We start from the raw sequence: 27,048 nt of genomic DNA on the forward strand, positions 1-27,048 counted from the left end.
ATGCAGATACTCTTATCTAAAGCACACTGCAGTAACACCATTTTTCCCCAGTGAAAAATAAACATCCCACAGGAGCATTTCACTCTCCAGGCATAAGAGATTTTTTTTTTTTACCCTAAAACGTGATCAACCGCCTGATTTTAAGTCAGTTTGGTTAAAACCTTGCATTGCATATTCACCCAATTGTCAATTCAGCTGTACTCTTGGGAATGTGATGAGAAAAAGCTACTGTTCCTCACAGCTGGTCGTGTGTCTGACACGCAGATACAGTAATAGTAAGTGTGCATTAGTGGCTGAGTGGATGATTTGGACAGTCAGAGAGAGACAGATGTGTTTTTAATGGGGTCTATAAGCTGAAAGACTAACACTACCGTGACGCTGCCTCTGAAGACTCTCCTGTCTCTGGGAGTTCCCAGGCTGTGAGAGAGCAGTGTTATTAAATATTCACACATTCATATTTATGAGAGACGGGACCATCTTCAAAGAAACATGGTCAGCACAAAAATGATCGTCAAGGGGAATCACACTGCACACTTTTTTATGGTGCCTTATTTGAGGCCATCAATAAGTTTTACAAGGAGCAGCGGCTATTTCAAAGCACACACTCCATGGGAGGAATCACTGCTGACCTAAAACTCAAGACATAACCTTTCAAGAACTTTTACTGTTTTTTAATGTTTTCTTGTTAGGGCCCTAAAAATGTTTTTACTATGAGGCAGCATTACTATTCACACTGTTCAGAAAGAAAAAAGTACTCTTGGACCAAATGGAGTTGCGCAGATTGCTTCCTACTGTATACACATCCAGAAGTAAATGGAAGACTTGGAAGAGTTTGTACAGACACAAAAGTAGTTATTCATCAGTTATGATCAAAGGAAGCATCAAGGAACTACAGATTTAAACAGTGGCAGGAAGGAGCTGCTGAAAAGGATAAACACACCCAGACAAATTACATAGTTTTGCACAAGGTTTTTCCTCACTAACTTTCCTAACTTTAATGCCACACTGCAGCAGTGAAATTGTTGTTTTGAATCTGAATAATTCCTCTTTAGTTAGTTCAGGAAGATGGGACAAGTGAAACATTAATCCTAACCAAGTGGGAGGGTCAGTGTGACTGCATCTGACAGGATAAACACAAGCTCGCTTCACATCATGAGACTAAAAGAGACCGGACTGGAAGCTGATGACATGGTCAGCTTTTACTAAAAATGAATGCCCAAAGAAACCATTAACTCTGGTCATGCTTAAGGAGGATTACTGCACCATGAATACACCGACACAGAGCCTGCACTGTCAGCTAGTGGCCAGCTGAAAGCTCTTCATTTCATTAGAGACTGTAATTAATAACCACTCATCACAAGGCCTAACTAAGCAGCTGGAGAGAGAGAAGGGCGGGAGAGGAGAGGAGAGGAGAAGTGGGAGGACATGAGGATTTAAGATGGGAATAAAGGGCACAGCATGGACAGGCTGGAAGAAGTGAGGGAGAAGAGAAGAGAGGAGGGAGCTGGGTAAGATGGCTGGGAGAAAAGGAGAAAATCAAATATCACATTATTTTTAAACAAATACCTCGATAAAGACATTGTGGTGATATTGTAGGGTTGACTACTGGTGCTTTCACAAAATATTTATCAGATTTGTGATGAATAATCACAAGTAATGAGGATATAATCAGTAAGCAGGTAAAGGAAAATAACAGACCACCTACAAGAGTCTGGTAAACTGAGGAAATCAAGTCACTTTTTACACGGCCTTTAAAACCAGGAAAACACAATATCTACAATATTACCATATCCAAAATCTAAAACAATATTTAGTCTTATATCACAATTCTGATATTTTGCCCAGCCCTAATTAGAAAGCATGTCATCTATGCAGTGGCCCGCTCATTAGCTGTCATATCAGTCACATTGACAGCCTTAGTCCAGACCTTTGAATCCACCCATTCCACTGAGTTCGAGTTGACTGATTCGTCTTGCATCATGACATGAAACAGCAGTGTTTCGGTTAAGATAAAAACTGACTAATGAGCGCCACATTCATGAGGGGATTTAATTAGACACTCAGCGCCACGAGCGGGACTAACACAGTTGCCGAACTGTTGTCAGTGAGGTGTAATAACAACAATGGTGAGCGTTATAGACCAGATTGACGCTATAAATCGATACATAGACAACATATCTTTTCAATATCGCCCGACATCATAGTTTGTTCTACTTCATCATGCTCCACTCATAAATTCCCAGCAAAATTGTATGTTGGCTTGGCAATGCATCAGTGTTGACTCATAATGACATTAGATTTAGGCAGATACATTGGTCTCAGTGATTGATCACAGAAAATCAAATCCACCTCCCCCACAGAAATCAATAATAGTGGATGCAATGTCACACTTAAGATGGAAACTGAGTGTAACTAGTGGACAACTCTGTCTAATATCAGGCAATTCAGTACTGTGATCTCATGACAAATGAAAAATACCAGAGAGCAATATGTATAAAATATGGAACTTTGTGACACTGTGCCAAGAGTTATTTTTCAGCTGACAGCTTATAAATAAAAAATATATCTTCCTTTCCTCTCTCCATCTGTCTCATCTGCTGTATCATTTCAGTCTCTTGTTCCATAAACCATCATTTGACTGTGGAAATTGGACCAGTCACACCCAGGAAAGACAGCCAAAACATTTTCACTATTCCACTGCCAAATGCAGGGCTTTTTTTTTTAGAATAGAGGATTCTCCAGTGATGACTGTGGCTGGTCAAGAAGATAAAGTTACCAGCCAATAAGAGATATTTGTCCATATTTAGTTCCCACCCTGGTCACACCGTGCAGCGGTGTTAAAGTTCACTGAAGTTACAGAATGGCGTGAGCATCTCATCACTCTCAACTGTAAGAAAAGAGCTTGGAAACCCCCTTCTATTAAAGTCATCCCTCTCTGAGTTGTCGCTTTAGGAAGCAGCTATTTCCAGAGTGTGTGAGCGAGAAGGCACTGTGTCATTCACTCAGTCTTTCTCTTTTGAGATCCTCCGTTTATGAAGTGAGTATCAGCAGGCGTCCACACCCTGTAATGTGACAGCAGTCGCTCATAACGCGCGAGATGCAAATACCGATCTGACTGCACCCAGCGGACCCCCGGCACACCCTGTGACCACAAACAGCTGGGGAATACAGGAGGGAGGGAGGGAGGGTGTCATGCTGGTGGGGCAGTGTATGTATCAGGATATGGGTTAAGCAGTTATTTAGTAAGATACAACTGTCATCTTGCCTGTTTGTGGCCCCAAACAAGTGACATTTACACCCAGAAAATTGTCAGGCAACTCACAAAGCTTTATGTGACTAATACTGCACATTCACCACTGTTTAGTTTTGAATTACATTTTTGATTCATCACTTCCTGTGTTTGGAGATACCAGTGAAATACTTAACTGAGCCGTAATAAGGGTGAATCATCTAGATGAAAAGGGGGTGGAGAACTCTTACGTAATGCAACCCACTTCCTAATTTAAGTTGATAAGCTGTTGTAAGTACAGGCTGTCATTTCTTGTTTTGGTCATTCGGAGGATGGAGTTGAGAGGGGAGTCGTAAAAGAGTAGACATACTGTATGTTTACAGAGCTGATAGGGGAAACTCCCTGTAGGGATAACACAGACTGGGTGTGCCAAGACAGACAGGTGGGCTACAAGAGACTCCAACAACTGGGTAACATACGGATCACATTCACCCCACACCCTCGTCATCAATCACTCACTTCACATTACTAGCCATGACTGTCTCCCTCTATATGTCCCTATACCGGCCTTCAGTCAGCGCTACCAGGGACGTTTTCAGGATGGCATTCGTCAGTTGCTCCGCTGGCTTGTATCCAGGCGTGAGGAAGAATTTAGGCTCACCACACACCTGTTTGAACCTCTCCCACTTAAGCTCCCCTGTTCACTGTCTTCTGAAATATCTGGACAGGTCGTAATCACTTATTTGAACACACGGAGCTTTTCATTCCCACACTGCCTGGCTATAGACCAAAGCCAACGTCAATCAATCATCAATATCCATGTTGTATATACAAGAGTCATTGTAAAGCAAATACAGTAACATATTAGAGCATTACTGGAAGCATTATCCATCGCCAGAGGAAGCCATGGCAATAAGGTAGGAGTACCCAAGGGACCACACAAAGGATAAGGTGCGTCATTGTTTGAAACGCCTCCATTTCCACCCGTCCAAAGTTTTCAAACTAAAACGGAGTCAGCAATAATTTCAAAGGTCTCCATTTAGGGGTTACAAAACGCTGGAGTAGTACGGATGCTAGGTGTAAATGTAGAAATAGTTATACGCTTTAAAACAAAAACATAAATAGTGTGGTTGAAAATTTAGCTTTTTTAATGCATTTTAGCCTTCCGTCCACATGCAAACTGCATTTTAGGTCACTAAAAACTAAACTTTTGTAAAACTCTGTCCAGGGTGGAGAGTATCTCTGGTGAAACTCTGGTTTTAGTATAGCTGTGTAAACATGGAAACCTGAGGTTTTGGCTTGTAACGGCACAGTGTGTGCCCTTATCTCCTGTGTGAGGTGTCACAAATGAGACGGCATTTCTTGCAATGGCGGAATGATTGTGAATACTGCTGGCACTAACCTTGCTATTACATGCTTACACATTAATGTACACTTACTTTTCCACTATATAGAGGCATCACAATCCCAGATAGCCTCTTGCTAGTAGCTTTAAAAAAACAGATTCCTTTTCATAACTGTGTGAGGGTGGGATTTTTTTTGAGTTCAGAGGAGGGAAAAGCCCCATTTACATAATACAAATGTCCATGTGGACAGGCCTAGGGATACAAGTTGCAGCCTCTTACACTTTGGGATTTGCTTTGGTCATTTTACGTGTAATATCCTGTTGTCTATGTAACGTGTTCACTGTACAGCACAGAGAAAGAACAATGTGCACTTTCAAACCAGAAGAAGCAGAGGCCACTATTAATATACTGTATGTGGCATACAGGAAATTGCGCTCATATACAGGGAGCGCCTGGGGAGCCATTCGGTAGCTTTAGTTTCAGAGTGCAAAAGGAATTCGAGTCTGCTTGGAGACTAAATGGGAGAAAGTCGCCTCTGGAACTACACTACTACATTCCACTACGTGAGTTACACGTGAAACAGTGAATCAGCCACTTACTCCACGACAACGAGCTGCAAAAACCGTGCTACTGTGAAAACTAGCAGGATAAAGTGGTTATGTCAAACCACTGCATCAGCATGCCTGTAAGGCAGCCAAAGTCATGAGGGATGGTTTTCACACTCAGACATAACAAAGACGACTGCTGGAGGAGAAAGCTACGTATGGCTGCAAAGCGGATGGTACAAAAATAGGCCTTTGTTCGACTTCTGGCTCGCTCCCTGTGACCTTCCTGCTCCATTCTCAGATCTGTTCCTCCCAGTGTCTCCATTTTCTCTCCCTCCCTCTTGGTGGATATCACCAGCTCATTATCCATGTTTCTCTTCTCTATCTTCCTTCTCTAAATGTCTATCAGTCCTTCTTTTCCATTTCTCACAAATCCACTATTGATTCTCTCTCTTGCTGCTTTCTTTAACCTTTTCTCACTCAGATTAGAGTGTTTATATATGTTACAGGTTAAAACAATTAGGCAACATATCTCTGGCCAGGCTGCATTCCACTACACTTTCTCCATTCAGCACCCACTACACAAACACCTTCCTGCATTCCTGTAATAATTGCAATGTGCAGCCTTCTCCTCTGGCTGATTAGACATCTTTAGGTACAGTTACTGAATGTAGGTTACCATCACACAAAGGTTTAATGCCAAAGTGAAATCAGATGGAAGTGTATTTATAGGACTGTACTGAACTAAATCTGCTTTTGCACTGACATGTAATAAAGATGAGCACTAACTTAGGGCACAACTACACTAATAAGTTTTCATTTTAAAATGGAATTTTAAAACAAAAAGAATCTCTGCACACATGAGCATTTAAGTGCTTAATTTAAAACAGTAATAATGGTGCATATTAGTTTGTGGTAAAATGAATTTCTGCCAACACAAAATGAGGTTTATTCTCTTTAATGAAGATGGAATTTTACCTGAGGAATCACCGCCCTGTAAATCTAGTGGTTGTAATCCCATCAGCAAACACAAGGATTCTGCAACAGTTTGGCTTTGGCACATCCTGGGCCTAAGTGCACACAGTGCAGCAAGAATGTTCTTTTCCCAGGTTCAGACACTCTTAAGTGTGCATTATGTAATAATGGACCTGTTCTTACTTTAGAGCAAACTCTAAATGCCAAGAGTCATTCAGGCATCAGTTCAAGTGGGACTCCAAGGTTTCCCACAGGGTGAGAATGTATTTAGCTGTCCACCTCGAGTGTGGTGGAGTTCTGCAAACAGCATCAATAGTTGCGAGGAGAACGACAATGAATGCACTCAGGATTGCACATAAATGCACCATTCTGGCAGACCCTTCAGTGTTTAAATCTCTCACTTTCAGCTGCTTTTCCACACAGAAACAAAGAAATAAAACATACAAAACAGATGAAGGCAAATCTATTTCAGTGGGTTGCTCATGTAATGTCTGTCAGAAAAACAGCAATCTTATCCCGTCATAATCACCCAATACAATTAGCCACTTGAGTAAAAAAAAAAAATCTAATTACAGGACCTCCTCAGGCGAAGCTTATCTTATCAGAATAGTGCTGACGTAAATAGGACTTTTTTTTCCTTTATAAGATAAAAATTGATGTTAACATCCTCTAATGGAGTAACTAATTTAGATTTATGGTGTCATGCTTGTATTTGTAAAATCTACCGGTGCCAATACCCTGTTCAAGCCTGCTATTAGCCCAGTAGTCTACACTTACATCAGTAGCTGCATATCAGCACTTTTATTTGACATTCAGATACTCATAACTAGTGGCTGAGCTGGAGAGTTCCCTGACCTCCACAAGGGGGCTGAGTTCAGAGAGAATGGATAAGGAGAAAAAATGAAGGGAGGAGAAAGAGATACAGAGCAAGAGAAATACAGTACAGGCTGGAGAGAGAGAGAAAGGGGAATGCCGGGAAGGACAGCGTAAAGTAAGGAAAACCAGCAGGAGTAAGTAAACAGTGAAAGTGAGTGAGAGAAAGATATGTGAGAGCAGCCTTGTGTCGTCTGCGTCAGAGATAAAGATTTCATTCATTCGCCTCAGACAAACACCACCACTCAGTGCCCTCCTCTCCCCTCCTCCTTTCCCCTGTGTTTCTTTCTCTTGGCCTTTGTTGCTCCCCTCCACCCCCTTTCTCTCTCCTTCCCTCTCTCTCTCTCTCTCTTTTGCCCTGCTTCTCCTTCCCTATTGATGTGAACAAAGTGAAAGGGAAAATCTCCCGGTGCAGGGCTGTGATCTAGCTCTGCTCACACCCACCCACTCCACAGCACTCAGAGGGAGCCAGCAGAGTGAGAACCAGGCTGGAGCTAAAATGTACTGAGGGGAGAAAAAAAAAATCACTGCAGCACTGCCAGTGGCTGCAGCCTCGAACCCCTGGATACCAGGAGGGGTTCGAGATAGCAGAACTGGGTCTCTGGAGGAGCCACGGGGTGATTTCAACGGCTCTTGTCAAAAAAGTCACACTGATCAGTTTCTTGATTCAAAATAAGGGAATGATGCAACTGCAAAGCCCAGAGCTGACATGCTCGCTCATCCCTGAGGCCTGGAGGAGTCAAGTGGAACGAGAATACTTTACTGTCAGTAGGAAAAAAGACATACAGATGCAGCACATACTCCATCACAGTCGACATGTAAAATTGGATTTGCTGTTGTTGATGTTAACTATTGGATCAGACCACTGAGTTGAAGCAGTGAACCTGACACCAACAGTCTGGGCATCTTTAAAATAAAAACTGAGACGACACAGAAGCCTGTCAAATGTGTCTGAGTTGCTGCCGTCTCACTCAAGTTGGGACTATGATCATATGCATGCATGTGGGCGTGACAGCAGGATGGCAGGATGGCAGGGTGAACTGGGAGAACGTCCTTCAACTCATGTTCGAGCCTCTGATTCATCAAGCTGCCGCCCTGCTGATACGTCCTCAAGCGCGACACTGAATCTCTGCCAGCTGTTCAACAGCTGAGCATGACCTCTGACCTCCAGCAGGGTGCCCAAGAAAAGAGGGATCCATAAACTAGAACAGATTGCAGCTATGCGTTGATATAAACAGTGTTTCGGGTATGAAAAGGTCTGTGACATGTACATGTCATGGACGTAATGGTTGTACGGTTATGTCATGAAAGCGGAGCATTCATGAAGTCACATTTCTGGAGAAGGGGTTGTTAAACCTACAAACAGGACATTCAAATAAATTATTTAGGCCTATTTTGACAGCATGAGGGCAGGAATGTGAATTAAACACACAGTGAAATGTTACTGAGTTCATTCTGGAGCACAGCGGTTCTTAAATACCAGCTCTTTTTGAGGAAGTAGTTGAAATACTGATCTAATAATAATAATAATATCATATAACTGTGTTCTGATGAGAACTAGAAAGGCTGACTATTAGCCACCATTTTATGGCTTTTATTGGTCTACAGTCATAAAAGACGTTTAGAATGTATATCAACACAAATCTAATGATAAAATATGATAATAATATATATTCTTTTATAACACATTCTAATCACGTCAGTCATGTATTCGTCTGTCACTGTTTTATTGGGCCGTACAGCTTTTCTTCTATCCCATAATGCACCTCAAGTCTCCTACAGGCCTGCATTGTAGCAGGAAAGGGAGGGGAAGAGCGGCACTAATTAGGAACAAACAGCCTTTTTGTTGTTTTTCTTCTTTTTTTTTTTGCTAGACAAAAATAGAACATGCACGTATTTCTCCCAAAATAACCACCTACACCACAGAGTGGGTAGTGTGTCAAAGCAGCAAGTTTTACAGCAATAGGTCACGTGAACAGACATCAGACTGAAGGCAGTTTTGCTAAGATGTAACCCAGAACATGTACTGAAGATATATTAGGAATACTACTGTGTAATCTGGTCATATTGGTAATATAGTATCTTTGATTTTATATGATTTGTACTGACATTAACAGGAAATCCCCACTAGACACGAGATGTAAATGACATGGACCTGGGCTCGGCGGGGATGGAGGGCTGCTGTCAGAGAATGCCACAGCAAGCAAACACATCGTCCGGTAACAGTTTGTAACTGACTCGGCCAGCCGACTTTGCTACAAGCTGACTGGCTGTTGAAACAGGTGACTTTACAAGCTAAGTTGCTGGTGACACCATCAGCCGGCTTGAGTCAAGCTAAGACCGGCTGGTTCACACTGCTGCAACTTTTCTTTGCAATGTTTGAAAGATTATTGTCTGGTCACTATTCCTTAGACTGAACTGGGCTTTAGCCGTCTGTCAGCAGACCAGGACCAGGTTGTCCCCAGGACAACTCCTGGGGAGTTGACTGGACTGGACTGGGTGCAGACTTTTCTTCATCAGAGTAAATCCTGTTTTGGGGTTAGTTTTCCCCTTCAAAGTCGCTAGGAAAATTGTAATCATCCAGTGACAAACTTTCCAGAACAGGTTTTATGAAACCAATATGTTTGGATCCACAGTCCTGGACCAGGGCTCACAATCATGATTATATTTCAGACATTTAGCTGACGCTCTTCAGTAAAACCACGCGGGCAAGAGAGGGACTGACTTAATTCTTGTTTTAAGACATTCTGCTTTTGCAGGTATGTAACCACATGTACTGCCAACACAAAACAGGGTTTCCCCCAGGAAACGTGTTAGCTGAGGTGGTTAGCATTTAATCCTTTGTGATCATTTTAGTTGCTAAGTGATGCTCTTAACAGTAGTTGTGTAAGAAAAAAAAAGCACATTTGATTTTTTTTTATTATTATTATTATTATTATTACTACAAACAGAAATGTATTAATTTCAGCTAATGTTAGCAGATGTGGTCATTCATTCATTCATTCAGTGGATGTGGCCAGCCTTTCATAAAGCAGCAGTTTTATTTTACTGATATACAAACTTTATTGTTACACAGAGCTGTAAATGCTGTCACTAAATCATAAAATTAAATTTCTGCTCTGGTTTCATTCTTTCAAAGCTCCAGTCAAATTAAATGTTTAAAAAGTTTAGAGGAATTTATTGTGCAATTAGATGCTATCAAGCTACTTAACAATATTTGCTGTTCCCAAAGGGGAAGCTATAAAAAGTCTACAGAACATGAGTGCGACATGGGATATGTAAATGTAGGAAATTTTGGAAGGGAACAGAGAGAGAGAGAGAGAGAGAGAGAGAGAGAGAGAGAGATGACTCTGCAGGGAAACACCAGAAAGGAGGCAGTGAGTAATGACTGGGGGGAAAAGAGCAGAATGAGATTAATCAAGAGAGGAAAGGTGAGTGAAAGAGAGGCCAAAGATACAGACTGCATGTAAAAATAAAAAACAAGCAGCAGGGAAGAACACAAAAGAGTGAAGACGGGAAAATGCAGGGAAAATATCAAAAAAGGAGACAGAGAGGAAGAGAGTGACTTATGTGGCGCTGACAGCTCATTAGGAAACTGTCAGTTGGTACTTCTGAAACTGCACATCAGGCTGAGAGGAGCGAGGAGTTCCCCGGATCAACACACAGTCACACACAATTACTAAATACTGAGATGACCACATTACACAGGCACACACACGCACACACACAAAGAAAAACAGGGATCAATTACATGGCCCGTGATGAGTTATCTGATGCTTGGGGGGACATTTCCTAAAAAGACTTCTCAAGATTTTATCTCACTGTCTCCTCAGGGTGGCACTTAAAACCACCTCAGTTCAGTGCAGAACAAACTCAAACACCGTCTGCATGCTGACTCCTGAGGCAGAAGGACAGAGGCGTGAGCGTTAAGTCAAAGGTCATTTCCTAAGTAACCTAATGCCACAGTTGAGTGCAGTTTAACTGACTGACCCAAACTGATCTAAAGCATGATATGTCTCAGCTAGCCCCCTTTACATATATATTGAAAGGGCCAGTGTGTAAAATGGGTTGAAAACAGTGACATCAGTGGTCAAATTCTAGATTGCAGGGCTCACTCGCTCACCCCTCCCGTCGGGTAAATGACGGTGGCCTCATAGGGACAAAAAGCCTTGCGCAGACACGAGTTTTTCAGGAGTAGGTCTATCTAGCGACGAGGTGAATGTTTATTTAGAAATCTAAGCCATGTTACAATATTGTAATGAATCCCTCATGAGCAGGAGACCAGAGGAGTGTTCGGGAAAAAGACCAATTTATTTGAGCACTCTAAAAACTCCAGTAACACTCCAGGGGGTAAAAGACTCCGTCCCAATCTCTGACTCTTCTGGCCTAACACACACACACTTCATACACACATACTCGTTTACAATACCTAGCGGGCACCCCCTCCCTTCTCTGCTCCACCAATCTCCAGCCCGCACACTGACTGACAGCGTAGCCGGTAAACAGAGCTCAGCTGTTTATTTAGCCTAGCAATATCTCCGGACTATAGTAGCTGCAATGGACGACTTTGAACGCGATTTTGAAGAGTTTTTTGTAGCGGACACAGACCCAGAGCCATACCTGTTTGAGCCGGAGCACACAGATGAGGAACTCCATGTGTTTGGATGCTGAGCAGGCGAGAGGAAGAGGCTGAATCCTCCGCTCCCATTTTGCTACACAGAATGGGATTCGGTGCTACCATCATTGGGGAGATAGGCTATATCATCAGGAGGAAAAGTGCCACAGAGAGTGCATCACAAGGAGTGAAGTTGCGTCTTCTTTTCCTCGCAGATGACGGTTCGGGTTAATTCTCTCCTGTTGCGTGGTAAGTGTGGTCCATTCGCAAACTTTGTAACTAAAAAAGCTTTTCACTACTCTCTATCGACGAACTGCTAACACTTTGCTGTTTCCTTCTCCTTCTTCCTTCCTCCCGCTGTCTTTGCTGGTTTAGAAACGCGTTCTCTGGCTGGCTGGATTGTCCACTTGGGCTGCCTTACGTACATGGCGGCGCAAGACCTCTCTAAAGCAAGGCCCTTGCTATATATATTAAAGCATAATTTCAAGGCTACGAAAACCAAACGAATTTTATTTTATAGCGATTACACACTTATATAAACATATTAATGGGTAGAATATTCAGATTCAGATTCAGATTTGACAATAAACCATGCCAAATATTACACACTTGCCCTTTAAGCCTTTGTTTGCGTTGCCAACTCAAAGACACTGCCTGTATGAAAACACTAATGTCTCACAGTGTTCAGATGGGATTTTGGCCTATTTTTCACACACAACGTCATTAAATATTGAAGAGTCTAGGGGGCCCACCTGTAAATCTTGAGGAAAAAAATTTCACCTGCAAAACTTCAACGATCAGTGACCTCAGTTCCCAAATGCTTATTGAGTGTTTTAAAGAAAAGGTGATGTCACACGATGGTAAACATGCCCCTTTCCCATTTTTTTTGAAAGTGTTGCAGCCATCAAATTCAGAATGAGTGTATATGTGAGTGTTTCTGCATCAACAAGAAGAGGAATCTGTCTCCTCTCTGTGTCCTTGAGCAAGGCAACAATCAAGCGAGCCATGCTCCCCTGCTGTGTTTCTGTTTAAGACAGTGCGGTTTGAGTGCCTGAAAGGTAAATGCAAAGTAGATACGGAGGCCCCATTTACATGTCTTATTATCAGATCATCAGGCCGCAAAACATGCTGTTTATATTATACAAGCAGGTAGACAGACAGCTGAGCAGAAACAGACAAGGCTGTGGACAGACAGGTTGGCTAACACAGCCTCACACATGGAGACTGTGTTTGTGTTTGATATATTAGGATCTTGGTATGCACTCTACAGACGCAGACATGCCTAATCTGTTAGAACTCATGCAAACTGTAAACGGACGTGCCAGAGCTGGACCTGTGCTATCACGGGATGTCTGCCTGTGCTGCTGCAGGTAGAGGCAGGTGGTAACACACTGATAGACACAACTGTGCTGCTATACTTGTGAGGACTCTCACTGACATATTGTACTCTCTAGCCTCTAAGCATCATCTCAACCTATTTCTAACCTTAATTATTATGCCAAACTTCATTATGTAAAGCGCCTTGAGTAGCCTCTGTGTATGAAATAAGTTATATCGATAAACTTTGCATTGCCTTAACTCTAAGACATATTCTCAGGCCTCAAACAGCCCTCTGAAGCAAGAACTCACCAAAATGTCCTCACTTTCCAAAAATGTTTTTACACAGTTTTAAAAGTGAAATTGGTCGTTAGAAAGATGAAAAGTAAAACTGTTTATAGTGTCAAATTTAAGTGCCACGTCTTTACTCAAGTAAGTTCTCTGAATATTGATGTGGTTTCCACGTCTTGAGTGTTTAAGGGCATTGAAACGTCAAGCCAACAGCGAACTGTTGTGCATTTGGTGAGCATCTGACGCCCTAGTTTTTTTGTGGTGTGTCCTGTACCACTGGCACTAGCCGGCCCTTATCTGCTTTTGTTTCTGACGATTCAGCATGTTGTATCGTGTTGGAGCCGGCAGAGCCCGTCTGAGTGAAATCACTCTGACTGGCAGCTCAGCTCAGCCCATCAGAAGGGAAACGAAAGTGAGAAAAGCAAATATCACCTGAAGTCAATGGGGCGTGATTTCACAAATAACTTATTATATTAGATGCATTTTTTTTTTTAACTATTGACTTCTTAGTTCTGTGCTAACTGGCTAACTAGCTTCTTGAATCTGTCCTGTTGGTCCCCTGATTTCCCTTTTTTTTTTTTAAATGGCAAATACAGACTACCACCACCTGCTGGTATGACGAGTTATTTCCTTTCATGCAGGCGCAAAACGTTCGTGCTGGTTGGCTGTTTCGTATAATCTCAGTGTATACAGGTGCAACATTTTGGCGGAGACAAACGCAACACGAGGCAACACACAGTCAGCTCTCCTTGCCACGAGTTCTTTAATGTCAGTTTGGTGTGTCTGGGCCTCAAGAGTTTCCACGAATTGCCACAATATACCATGCTATTTGTTTTTGTTTCTCACTTTGTCACACGCAGTGGTTTTGAGGTCTGGGTATTTGTAACAGTCTGCAAGCTGGCACGCAACTCTGGGGGAAAAACCTGACACCAATAACAAATCATACCTAGACATATTTGACTGTCTTGCTGGGACGGAAACCACTGGCACTGATAATGTCATGCAATCCCTTTACAGTAACTAGCAGCCTATTGATGCCACTCGGATACACATGAACTGAATCTATGGTTGAATAAACATTACGGGCTCCAACATGTGAGCACCCATTCACCCACAGTGACCTGATTTTCAGAGAACCACAAGATGTGCAGACACCCACACAAAAAGAGGAACAGTCTGTGCTTACACCGCCATGCTAATTCAATATTCATAACTTTATTTAAAAATATCTAGACTTTCAGGGGGGAAAAAATCAGAGGGTAGAGGCCGACTGCCATCTGGCTTCTGACAAGCAAACAGCTTCAGATGAAATGTCCTGACATTCATTTAAGAAAGATAGAGCCAACATAGAAAAAAATAAAAAGCTGATTTAGAATCAAATTTAATACTGCAATTCTGCAAATACATGATATGTGGTGACTGGTGTGGTGTGACAATCAAGACAACTGAATCGAATCTCGCAAAACAATCTGTATTTTACACCACCTGCTCTATACTTCCATCATCTGGTCAGAAGAGTACAACTCATCACTCTTGCCTCCCTCAGCCTCCTGAGCCTGGCGTGTCCCTGATATGTCTTGTAAGACTGTATATTCCTTTGTCTCTGGTTGAAAACATGCTACATAAATCACTTAAGTACCACAGCATGGTGGACAGCAGGAACACCTGACAGCAGCTTATAACTTTTAGCATTCAGTTATATTAACTAGCCTATCTTAAAGATATTCACACCACTGTAATTGTTGTAACTGGCCAATGAACGGGGGGAAAAAAATAAAAAAAAATTGCTCTACATTCTGTTAATTACCTGATACAATGGTGCCGTTTTTATCTTTACAAATAAAAGCTCTCTTCTCCTGTAAATGATATCTTAATGTGTTCATAAAGATGACTTTATGACTGATGACTGACAGAAGACGCTGAAGTCGACTCCAGCTGCCATAAAGCAAAGCCACTACATCACTACATACATCATTATGAGAAAAAAGGCTGCTTTCCAGGAGAAGCCTTGAAAGTAGGTCAAACTTAAGGAGCATAAAACAGATGTGTGTGTATGTGGATACGTATAGTGAGACCATGGATGTAGACAGGAATAATAAAAAAGACAGGAAGGGTCAGAGAAACACAGAAAAGAGGCAGAAAATGGAACAGAAATATGGGGAAAGACATGTTTTGTGCCAGATAATTATTATTACCTCCGCCAAGGAGGTTATATTTTAGGGTTTGTCTGTTTGTCTGCAAAATAACACAAAAAGTTCTGAATGGATTTTGATGAAATTTTCAGGAAAGGTTGATAATGGGACAAGGAACAGATGATAAAATTTTGGTGGTGATCGGTTGAAGCGAAGTGGATAAAATAATAAAATGGCGGGAAATTCGAGCTGCCTGGCGGAGGTCTGCGCTCTCCGAGTGCTCTAGTTAATACTGCAATAATGTGAGACATAATCACATTTAATGAAACAAAATATGTTGTATCACACACTACAGTGCACGTTCTAGGTGGAGCGATAAGCCACAGCTGGGAAATATCCGTCAGATCTTGAAGATTACTGACGCAATAATCTGAAGTCTGACAATGGAATTTGATTTAATTAAACTGAATGTGTGCATGGTTAAGAAATTGCCGTGTGTCCAGAACACACATATAAGCTCGTCAGCAAAAACTAGCATGTGCCTCAGTAAGTTGACATGGGCTCCGGCCAGCAGACAGACACAGAGCAGAGCACTGTTTGGTAACTGCCGGAGTCGAGAAACATTAAGCCTAAATGAGAAACAGAAGCAGAGCTCTGCGGAGAGCAGCTGAGGATGAAATAGTTTAGAAAGGGTAGACTGAGTGCATTCTTGCATTTCTCACATTCAGTAATATGATGAAAATCTTCAAAACTGAAGGTATATGATCAGTCCAAACTCCGTCAGGGACTAGTTCTGGGTCAGGATTTAGGATTGGAGCTAAAGGTGTGACAGGGATTAGGTTCAGATTAATTCAGAGTCATTATCATCACTGAAAGTCCTTACAAGCCATGTTATAAAACTGCAGGTTTGTAAGTAAGCGTGTGTGTGTGTGTGTGTGTGTGTGTGTGTGTCCCACCCCAGACTTTACACTGCCTCTTTAAGAACGGTAGAAGAAACAGTTTCAACTTCCTCTCTCCTCCTCCCTCCATCATGTTTGTTATTTCAGGAATGTTCTTGCAGCCTCACTTTCATTCTGCTTCTGCTGTGTCACCACTAGTTGGCACACACACACTCACCCACCCAACCACACACATGCACATATTTACTCACCCACCCAACCACACACACATACACACAAGAACTTTTCCAAAATGCATACAAGTAGAGTACTGTCGGGAATTTATATAAAGGTAAACATGTGTAAGAGTGTGTATGAAGGTATGTTTATACTAAAATAAACAAAAATGATGTCATAATTGTGTGCTCTCTTCACAGAAAGTAGCTTCTCAAGCTCTAAAGCAAACTGCTGATAACGGTTGTCTCCTCAGGGTATATAACAATAAGTGCCATGAAGCTGCCTTCTCTCCCTCGTCCTGTTTTACTTGTAAGACTTGCCATCTGGAGCTAAAAGTCTTCTGTCATCTGAAACAAGTTGCATTTCATCGACTTATTAATCATGATCAAGGGGATGGGACGATATGTGATCATATCACAGATCACAATGAAAAACACACATTGAGTCCATGATGAATCTCCATTGTGAGGATAACTGTTATTTGTTTTATAAAGAAAGATATGATTTGAAATAGCCTGAAAGCCTTTTAAGATTGTTAGTTTTTTATGAAAAAGGATGCTTATTAAAAAAGATGTGTGTCCCATATGTGGTGCAGTTAAATATTTGTTTCCTAACAAAGGTGATACCAGTATGTTTTCATGCAATTTTAAGAATTTAAAGCATATTTTGATGACTATCAGGACAATTTCCTGAATCGTGACGTGAAATTCTCCTATCATCACATGCCTTAAGTTTCACTTTCCTCCATGTTTTCAACAACAGCGATTTCTTCCTGTCAACTAAGCATTTGTTTGCATGTCTGTAACATAAATCCATTCTAAACGATTTTATTGTTTTCCTTGTCATGCTGCAGCCAGTTATGACTCACTCACCGTTTCTCATTAATTGTCTAACAGGGTCAATAATAACTTGACATATCTCCAGCCAACAATGTGACTGTATAACTTGCTGTCCTCTGCAAGAAATCTAATTTATTTATCAAATTACAGTGGGCAATGTGGCCACCAAAACAAATTATTGATGGAAATATTTCATCATTTAGACTACAGTTGAGAGGACTGTTTCTCAATAATAGAAAGATAAGCAGGTTCTTTTAGGGTGCAGAAGATGGTGCTCCACCCTCTGCCTACTTTATCAAAATAGCTGCTGATTATTTTTGTGACTATCAGCTAATCGACCAGTTGTTAATACTATAGTTAAGTTTAAAATATTATATCAATATCTTACATGTAGCACCTCTAATAGTGCCCATCAGTGCATGGCAATGTACTCACAACTGACCTATAATATCCACGTCTGCTCTGAAACTCCAAACCATCCATTTTCCCCTCCCTCTCCCCTCCCCCTCTGAATCCCCTTCACACCTCTAAAAGCTGGTTGTCATGATCCCTCCCTGCCTCCACCCTATCCATCCATCCATCCCCCTCCAGGAATGTTATTGTCTGACTAAACGTTTAGATTAAAAAAAGAGGAGAAGAGGCAGAGTGGGGAAACATCAGACTAGGACGGATGAAGGGAGGAAGGGAGGGAGGGAGAGAGGGATGAGGATTAGCAAAAGAGGGGTGACAGACGGGAAATCCAGGAGACCTGCTAACATGGAGGAGAGCAGCACCCTCCCCCCTCTCTGCCACTCTTTTATCATCCCTTCTTCTTTGAATGATGGTATGCTTTGTACTGCCACATTAGACCACGCTGAGAACTAAGTTTTTAAATTGACTATAAAGTTTGTTTTTAACCCAAAACAATATCACAACATCTAATGAAAAAACGGGAAAAATGAATCAAAATCATCAGAATATAAATTTGGCCAAAATACTAACTGGGCATTAAAAGCATAAAGACATCCACGCTAGACCGGGGGTCTCCAGCCTCGCAGGCTGCAGGGCTCTGTGGGTGAAGTCTGGTGATTAGAGGGTGAAAAGACCCTCCGACAGATGGAGCAGGTCACGGAGAGTGTGACGTGCCAGGTCTCACACACAGTGACACACTTAACAACAGCACAAAGTGATGTGTGCATTTACACATAATCGCAGACATAGTGTATATCCCTCGACTTAGACATGCAGGCCTCGTGCACACACACACACACACACATAGTGTGTGAGCATGTGGCTGCATAAAAAACAGGGGGAAGATTGTTAGTGACCGAGGGCAATCACACTGTTTAAATGCAGACACACACAGGTAGTTAGTCGGAGCACGGGTCAATACCCTCAATTGAGCTGTCACACAAGGTGTTAAAACTTCCCCTTTAAACACACAAACAGTGCAAGTACCATTAACTACAGCAGGACAGTGTTTCAGTCAATCACACATTATTCCTCTCACACTATTACTATCATACAACTATAACTATCAGCATAATTTAGCCAGTACGTGAAGTCATTAAATGACAATTAGGGAGCATCTTGCTTCCTTACTTTAACCAATATCCTGTTAGAAGACAATATGAGGTTATTAGGATAGAGCGTGATATTGCATGTTGTACAGATTGTAAAACCCTTTATGGATTATTAGTGATTCTGGCATGTATAAATTATTTGATTTGACTGTGGTGGGAAATAACAAAGAGACAGACCATCTCATAAAAACTAAAATTAAAGGTCCAGGGTGTAGGATTTAAGAAGATATATTGGCAGAAATAGAATATAAAAAAATAAGTCTGTTATCATTAGTATGTAATCGCCTGAAAATAAGTATTATTGTGTATTCCTTATCTTAGTATGAGCTGTTTATATCTACAAAGGGAACCGGTCCTCATCCAAGGAAGGCACCATGTTGCACCTGCTGTTGTTTACAATCGCCCAGAATGGACAAACCAAACATTGGCTGTAGATAGGGCCATTCGTATTTTCACATTGACCACTGTCCCTCCACGACAAGCCGAACAGCCTCGGAAATATGAAACTGCTTTATTCAGTGTTTTCAACAGTTTTGATCAACGGCTCTGTGTGCAGGAGAATTTTCAGCTGGTTGCAATCTGAAAACCTCACTGCTATATGCCACTAAATCTTACACAATGGACCTTTAAATTTAAAAAAAAAAATAAGAAAGGCAGTTTCATAAAAGGTGGCGGGAGATGGCTGAAGTAGTTGAAAATTCCATGTACTATATATTCAGTAAGAAACTAAAACCAGCGATCAAATAAAATGATGTAACATTCTTGGTATATTTAATATGAGAACATGACGGGAAAGCTATTTTAACTCTTGCCTTTACAGGGCCCATAAACCAGTCATTATTATCAATATTTCTGCAACTTCTGATCGATTCCCATTCTGTTCTATCAGGAGAATTGGCCATTAGCCTGATGAACCTGACATTAAAGCATTTCACCCAACATCCCATCCCTCTGACGTGGCTATCGATCGAACACTGTCAGGCCCCAAAGCAATCAGGTCTGAGCTCTGACTTCAAACTGCAAGAAACTCTCCCACACACACACACACACACACACACACACACACTCAGCAGAATCAATACACCTGTGATCTGATCCCAGACCGGATGTGAACAGCAAATAAGAGCATGACAATAATGAGGACAGTGTGATGGTAATGTTCTTGTGATCGATGCTAATAAAGCGAATAAAAGTTCTACTGGCATGAAAAGTATTTATCATCTGATGATGTGAATGTCTGCATGCATTATTCAACTAATCAATAGCTGATAATCAAGAATGCTTCTGACTGACGGTACATCTACTAAATAGCAGCTTAACTCAATCCTAATAAGAGACTGTACTGTCATGCTAATGAATTGAGAGAAAGAAACTTGCACACACAACCAAAACACACACACACACACACACACACACACACACACACACCCTGAATAATATTCATGCTCGCGCAGACAGTCTTGCCTGCAGGATGGTAATTTTAGAGTTTCTCAATTAGGAGCAAAGCCTGTTAAGAGGAGTAGCTGGAGCTATAAGAGATTAACAACAGCTCTGACTACTGACCTGGTATAGATAGAGAGGAGGAGGAAATGAGAAAGGGACGGTAAAAAGAAAAAGAGCAAGTACAAGGAGAGCAAGTACATTAAAAAATGGCATGGGGGGCAGCAACATGGAAATGAGGGAGAAGAGAAAGAAAACAAGGCTGAGACGACTGACAATAGAGATGAAAGTCTGCCTCCCCTCACCGTTTTTGGTCTTAGAAATAGCAGCACATGAACGGACAGAGGGGCTGAAAAAAAAAAAAAAGAGGGATTGAGTGGAGGAGGGAGTGTGTCATGAGAATGGTATGGGAGTTTCATCAAGGACAGATAAAAATAAGATGATGAAACAGAAGTCTTTACACTCACAAGGCCGCACAGTAGGTTGCTGCATAGGGTCAGGACGGGGACAACCAACATCAGCACCGAAGCTACGACATACAGTGTCTCATAACACTACCAGTGTGTATCGCTGTGGTGATGACCTGAGAAACTATTTGGCTATTTTGAGCAACTGTGCCCAAGCTGCTGTAACTATTTAAAGGCAGGGTTTCTCAAATGTTTCAAAGCTTGATAAAAATCTCTTAAACACTTTTATAAGAACACCAGCGAGACAACACAACGTCTGTCCATGAAGGGAGTTGATAGGGATGCAAAGATTCCCACATCCCCTTTAGTTTTCTGTTTGGAAGTAGGATACACTAATAAAAATCCTGTCTTCCAACAGAAAACTTACCTTGATCTAAGAGAGGCCATTTAGGAAGAAATTTCCTGTCACTATGTTGTTATCCACCACCTATAAAAAACCCTGATGTTCTCTGGGGTGGGAGGAGGACATTAATGCTGACACAAAAAAGGCAAGAAGCTTACGGGGGGATTGCTGGATTTTAAAAGGCTCTGCACTAAAAAGAAAGATGCTTAAAACACTGCAACCTGATTGCAGCTATTGTGAGGGAGTGCACAACAGCAGTGCACTGTTTCATGTCAATGGCTGCAGGTGCAGATTGAATCTGAGAGGTTACTACTGTGATGTCAGAGCGAGAAGAGAGTTTAAACACTCATAATATGGCTCAATTTCAACATCTGTTAAATAGCCACAATTTTATCTCTCTGAAACACAATCAGCTTTCTCTTCATCCAGAAATCAAATCAAAGGCCACGCTGCCTACTACTCCACGATGCCAGAGCCACACTGAATTACATAAGACCCACAGCAAACCCCTGTAGCAGCAGCATCAGTGGTACAGGCCTGACACCGCAGACATGTGAGGGAATGGACCAGTCCACTGTGACAGGAGGGGGGGGTGTCCTGGTTCCTTGCCCATGGCGTTGGTGTAGTAAAGTGGATGAATGGGATTAGGGCTCGGTCCCTGCTGGGGGGCTGTCTGTGTGACGTCCCGCCAGGATGGACCAGATTACCCTTACAGCCTGATTTGAATGGCAAATCCTCACACCGCCGCACAGGCACGAGCACACGCGCAGACGCACATATTGACACACAAGGCTTAGTGGGTGTGGATTGTAAGCAATATGCTGGGAAAAGGCATCAGAATGGAGTGGATGAGAAATGTGTTTAAACACAGACAACAGATCTTATGGCGATTATATTATTATTTTCATTATAGAGTGATTATATCTGAATTAACTGTTCAATCTAAAAGAAATTCTGGTAAAAAAAAAATTTGAAAACTCATCTCAAAACAACTGTGACCCCAAGACACTTCTTGGAATTGCTTGTTTCATACCAATCATCCAAAACTCAAAGATGTCCAATTTATTAAGTTAGAACAGGGATTTGTGACTGCTTTTTTCTTGCTTGATAAATAACTTTTAACAACTGCCAACTTAATGATTACATTCAAGGCTTTTTACAATATTTTATACTATTTTACACTAACAATGATGATTAGGGGAGAACACCTGTTCTTGAGCCACGTGTGCCATTTAAACACATGTATTTTGAATTCACACACACCTTGCAGTGTCTCCTGTGTGTACCTGCTAAGTGGCCCCGCTCCAGTGTGTGACCTAGTGTCCCACAGTGAGTGTGCAGTCAGCTGAGAGTCACAGGCTGAAGGAATTGGAGCAGATTAAAAGTCACTCTGCCTCTCTCGCAGTCACAAGCCGCGGTCGACACTCACAGCCACTCAGCACATCCTTTCATCTGACGGGATTTAAGAACACAACGCACGGGACTGACAGTTCACACAGTTATTAGGGGGCCTGGACAGAAAAGGGCGTGTGTATTTAGAACACAGACCTCTCCTGTCCCTGCCTGGATACTTAAATGGTTATTAAAATGAAAATAATCTCTTCCTTTTTCTTGCTAAAAGAAACATTTGTTCAAACTTTTTCATGTTACAACATCTCAGCATGACTCAAAAAGAGTCAAAACCCCAACACTAGCTGCCCTAGGCATCAACAGACAATAACACCGCTGATGCCTTTCTCCTGATTCTAGCTTGAGATATGAGGATTGAACTGATTTAGAAAAAGGACAGGAGAGGAACCATTCTGCTTTTCTTCAATTGAGCTTTAATGTGTCATCATCTTTATGGTTATATAGTATAGTATATTTGTCTGTTCATCTTCTATCTGGCCTGTAGGGGTTTTCATTCACCTGCATATAGGCATTTTTTCAATGTCTGTGCATGTCCCTGATTACACCTGATAAAATTTTAAGTATCAGGATTCCAGACATGTGGAATACCTTACACGCAGATATACAGATAAAGCTGGCCTCCTATAGCATCCTATCCCTCAGCCTTAAATCTCACTGGGGTACAGACTGATTGAATAACATCTATGTGAATGACAGGATGATGGAGAGACAAGGAGGGGTATAGATTTACCTCCTTCATCCGACAGCAGCTTCCTGCTTTCATTAGAAAATTAACAGGGAGGGCATAAAGGGGAGAAACTGAAGAGGTGAAAGAGCTGAAGATTAAGAAAGAAATAAAGCTCTCGTGTTCAGGATAATGAATATGAACAAGCAGACACAAAGAGAGATAAGAAAAAAAGTGTAATGAAAAGAAAAGGGAGGAGGATAAGAAATGAAGGAGAGTCAGAGAGCGAGATCGAGCCTGAAAGAGAGAATTGGCATCGGCGGCTCAGCCTCGCCTCACAGTGATGGCCAATGAGACAGAACAGAGCACTTGCTAATCTGTGAATTAGCACCAAAGGAATATTTGAACATTTCTCAAAAGGCCAACAACTAATTCTCATTGTGGAGGCTGGGAAATGAAAAAAGGGAGAGCAACTAAAGGATTACAGAGGAAAGAAAGACAGTGAGAGAGGTTGCAGTATAGCCTTGAGACAGATGATGCCCTATAGGGGACTACATGTGTGTGTGTGTGTGTGTGTGTGTGTGTGTGTGTGTGTGTGTGTGTGTGTGTGTGTGTGTGTGTGTGTGTGTGTTCGCCCCAGTCCAGCAGTGTGCAATCGATGCTCGCTGCAGACTTACCACTGTCCCCTATATTGCTTTTAGAGCAGTGCCCATGATTTATTTATTTACCGTCTCTCTTCAGCATCTTACTTCATCTTGACAGCTCAACTTTATTTTACACACGTCACACACACTAACACATATACACATGCACACACACAGCAATGACAATTTTTCAGCAACAGAGATGTGAAGAGATGGCAACTCTGTTTGACAGGACTTTGTTCACAATAGGCTGGCTCGATTTGAAAATATTGTCGATGGGTGAAAATAACATGCATCCACACTTTGTTTTCAAGTCATTTTTGGGAAGACCTCCATTGACATTGAGACACACTACACAAATACAATTAAGTCTCTTAATTTTGGCCTCAAACAACAAGACTACATCACAGCAAACATCTGGTAAGAAGTGGGACAGACACACATGGTTAAACTGACCATGTTGTCAATGTGTACCAGTACAGCTGATCTCGTGATATGATTGTTTTAATTTCCATTTTCCATTTCTATTGCCACAGAACTAAACAAGCAAAAACATTTATTCGCATCCTGTTAAATAGGGGAACTGTAATTCCTGCACTGCTGCCCATCAAACTCCTGTTTTCTGATCATATCCTCGCCTCACAAAATAAACAGTAATACAGGTTGGTGACAGCAGCTGTGCTGCGTAATTGGCTTTATTGACATTTCATAGAGTGAGAGGTGGCTCCTTAACTGCTACACAGCCCTGAGTCACATCCAAGCAGGCTCATGTCAGTGTTTTCCAAAAGCTTAGTTTAACGCTTCTATCTGAAAAAGCAGAGCTGTATGTATCCACTCCAGACAGCTTTTTAAGGCTGGCTTAGTGTGGACTGAACAGAGAGGATAAGATGTCTATTCAAATTTAGCCTTAGTCTGACACTGGATGTGACTGTCTGTGTGTTTGTGTGTCACAAAGGTCAAAGCAACAGCAGTGTTACTCTCTCTATTTCCTTGTGGAGCCTTATTATTGATTCAAGTCATGGCGCAGCTCCAAGGATCCTGCAGAGTGTGCACACACACATACACGGTGATATCATGCAGGCCAACATCTACTGATAATCTTGACCTATTTTTTTTTTCCTTTAAATAAATGCAGACACTGACACACACACACACACACACACACACACACACACAGAGCCAGAGATTCCTCCCCCTCTTTTTTCAGCAATTACATTAAACATCCAGGATGCACCAACAGAGATGGAACAAACCTCTCTTTGCGGCATCAGTGCAAGCTCTAAGAGCTCTGACAATCACCAACAACGCTGGAGAAAAGTTTGAAAAAGATGTGGGTCGGGCCACACAGCCTTCACTGTTACAGTCCGTCGTGAATACAGGCCCTGTGTGCTGCTGACAGAAGAGAAGGCCGCTGTTACCACACACACAAACACACTAATATGCAACAACACACATTTACGCGCTGGGGCAAATACTTCACACTCACTGGCTGCAGTCTGCACGACCATTCATCTCAATTTTCTCCCATGATGCACACAGACACAATGAAGCTCATTGATCATTTTACTAAAAATCAGCTGGGTGCTGGTTATGTAAGAACCCTGAGGGCTAAAGGGGGGAAGCGAACAGTAAAAGGGGGAGAAAATGGGGGGAAAGGAGGGGCAAAGAGAAGCAGGGACATCACAGATGAAGATAAAATGTGGGGAATGCAGGAGAGACAGAGTGCCAGAGGGATTTCATTTTGACACTGCAGTATTTTCTTTTTAGCTGACACACATACAGCAGCGGCGTCATTATATTGGGTTATTTTTCTGTTTATATTCTGCAGTGTTGTTTTATTTTTTGTGCTCTCACTGTAAATATGTCTGATACTATTACAATGAGCATTAAACAATCCTTCCCTCTGAAATTTTTCCATTAAATTTAATTAATGTGCTTTGTTTTGTTTCCATTTAATTTCCATCTTTATACTCCCTACGATCAAGATGTTTCCCATATTTCTAATGTCCATTTTTCACGCATAAATAACGAGCACTTTGTCCCAGCAGGGGGGAGATGCCTCCCAGCACAACCCCGAGCTCTGGGAGCGTTTGATTTCCCTGAAGGCTACACCCCCCCCCTTTTTCCCTCTCCTACTACGAACAGCAGCGCAACCTTTCGAGCTCGGTGAGCATTTGGTCTTCCCTGCCGCAGCTCTGACAGCGTTTGGTTTTCCCTGCCGACACAGTCAGGTGCTGCTGGAGAATGTGACCAAACAGGAAGTAAGCCGGGATAGACGGGAAATATGGGAGGGGAGAAGGGAGGAGGCAGGGAAAGAGACAAGGAAAAGGCGAAGAGGAGAGGGAGAACCAATGAGGAGATAATGAAATAAGCAAGTGAGAATGTGAGGGAAATGCAGACGAGGGAGGGAGAAGGGAAAAAATCGATAGTGAGAAACAAAGACAGAACGAAGACAGAGAATGGGGAAATGAAACAGCTATTGGCAGCAAAACAGAGCAACAACAAGATCATTAATTTCACAAGTAATGTTAGAAAACGTTATTACCACCTTGTGCAAAGAGGTTATTTTACTACAGCAAAGCACTGATGATGTGGAAATGAAATTCAGCAATCTAAGACATATTTGTTTCCCAAATAATAATACAAGTCATTGTAAAGAGGAGAGTGAGAAAGAGCAGGAGGAGGAGGTTGTGTTCTTGCGGGCAGAGATCTACCGTGAGAGGAGAGCAGGAACGAGGGAGTTGGGAGGGAAAAACTAGGCCACGTGGAAAAATCCAGCTGTAATGATCGGAGTGAGGGACTGGCCAATAGCATGTCTGCCTCCCTTCTCTCTAACTGTCTATCTTCATCTCTTTCACTCCACGGTTACATCTTTCTTTTCTCTCTGATGTTCAGTTAAGCCGTGTTGTCTTCTACTCTGCCTCTACTTCCCATGCATTCCTCTCATGAGATCATCCCTCTCCATTTCTGCATTTTGAGCTCACACTCCATCTCTTCTCCGTCTTAGTTCCTCCACTGAGGCACAAGTGACACACAAATTCACCACTTTGCCCATCGTCCAATCTCAACATTTCAAGGTCTAAATTTAACTCTAATGGGGTCACATTAGTCCAGAAGCATGGCATTTCTCAAAGAGAGGCACAAAGACAGGACACATGACAGAGAGGCTCAGCTGAGGATGACATAGTGAAAGCAGCAACAGATACACTTTAACAGGATTCATGAGGTGGTTGGAAACGTA

The 27,048-nt window shown here is 42.0% G+C and overlaps 1 protein-coding gene across 9 annotated transcripts in view; it reads right to left on the bottom strand.

The window, feature by feature from the left end:
- The window catches only part of macf1a (microtubule actin crosslinking factor 1a), a 269,747-nt gene that overhangs the window by 203,830 nt on the left and 38,869 nt on the right, over positions 1-27,048 (bottom strand). The window lies entirely within an intron of this gene.

The sequence above is a fragment of the Epinephelus fuscoguttatus genome, linkage group LG17 (genome assembly GCF_011397635.1).
Source record: "Epinephelus fuscoguttatus linkage group LG17, E.fuscoguttatus.final_Chr_v1".
Lineage (NCBI taxonomy): Eukaryota > Metazoa > Chordata > Actinopteri > Perciformes > Serranidae > Epinephelus > Epinephelus fuscoguttatus.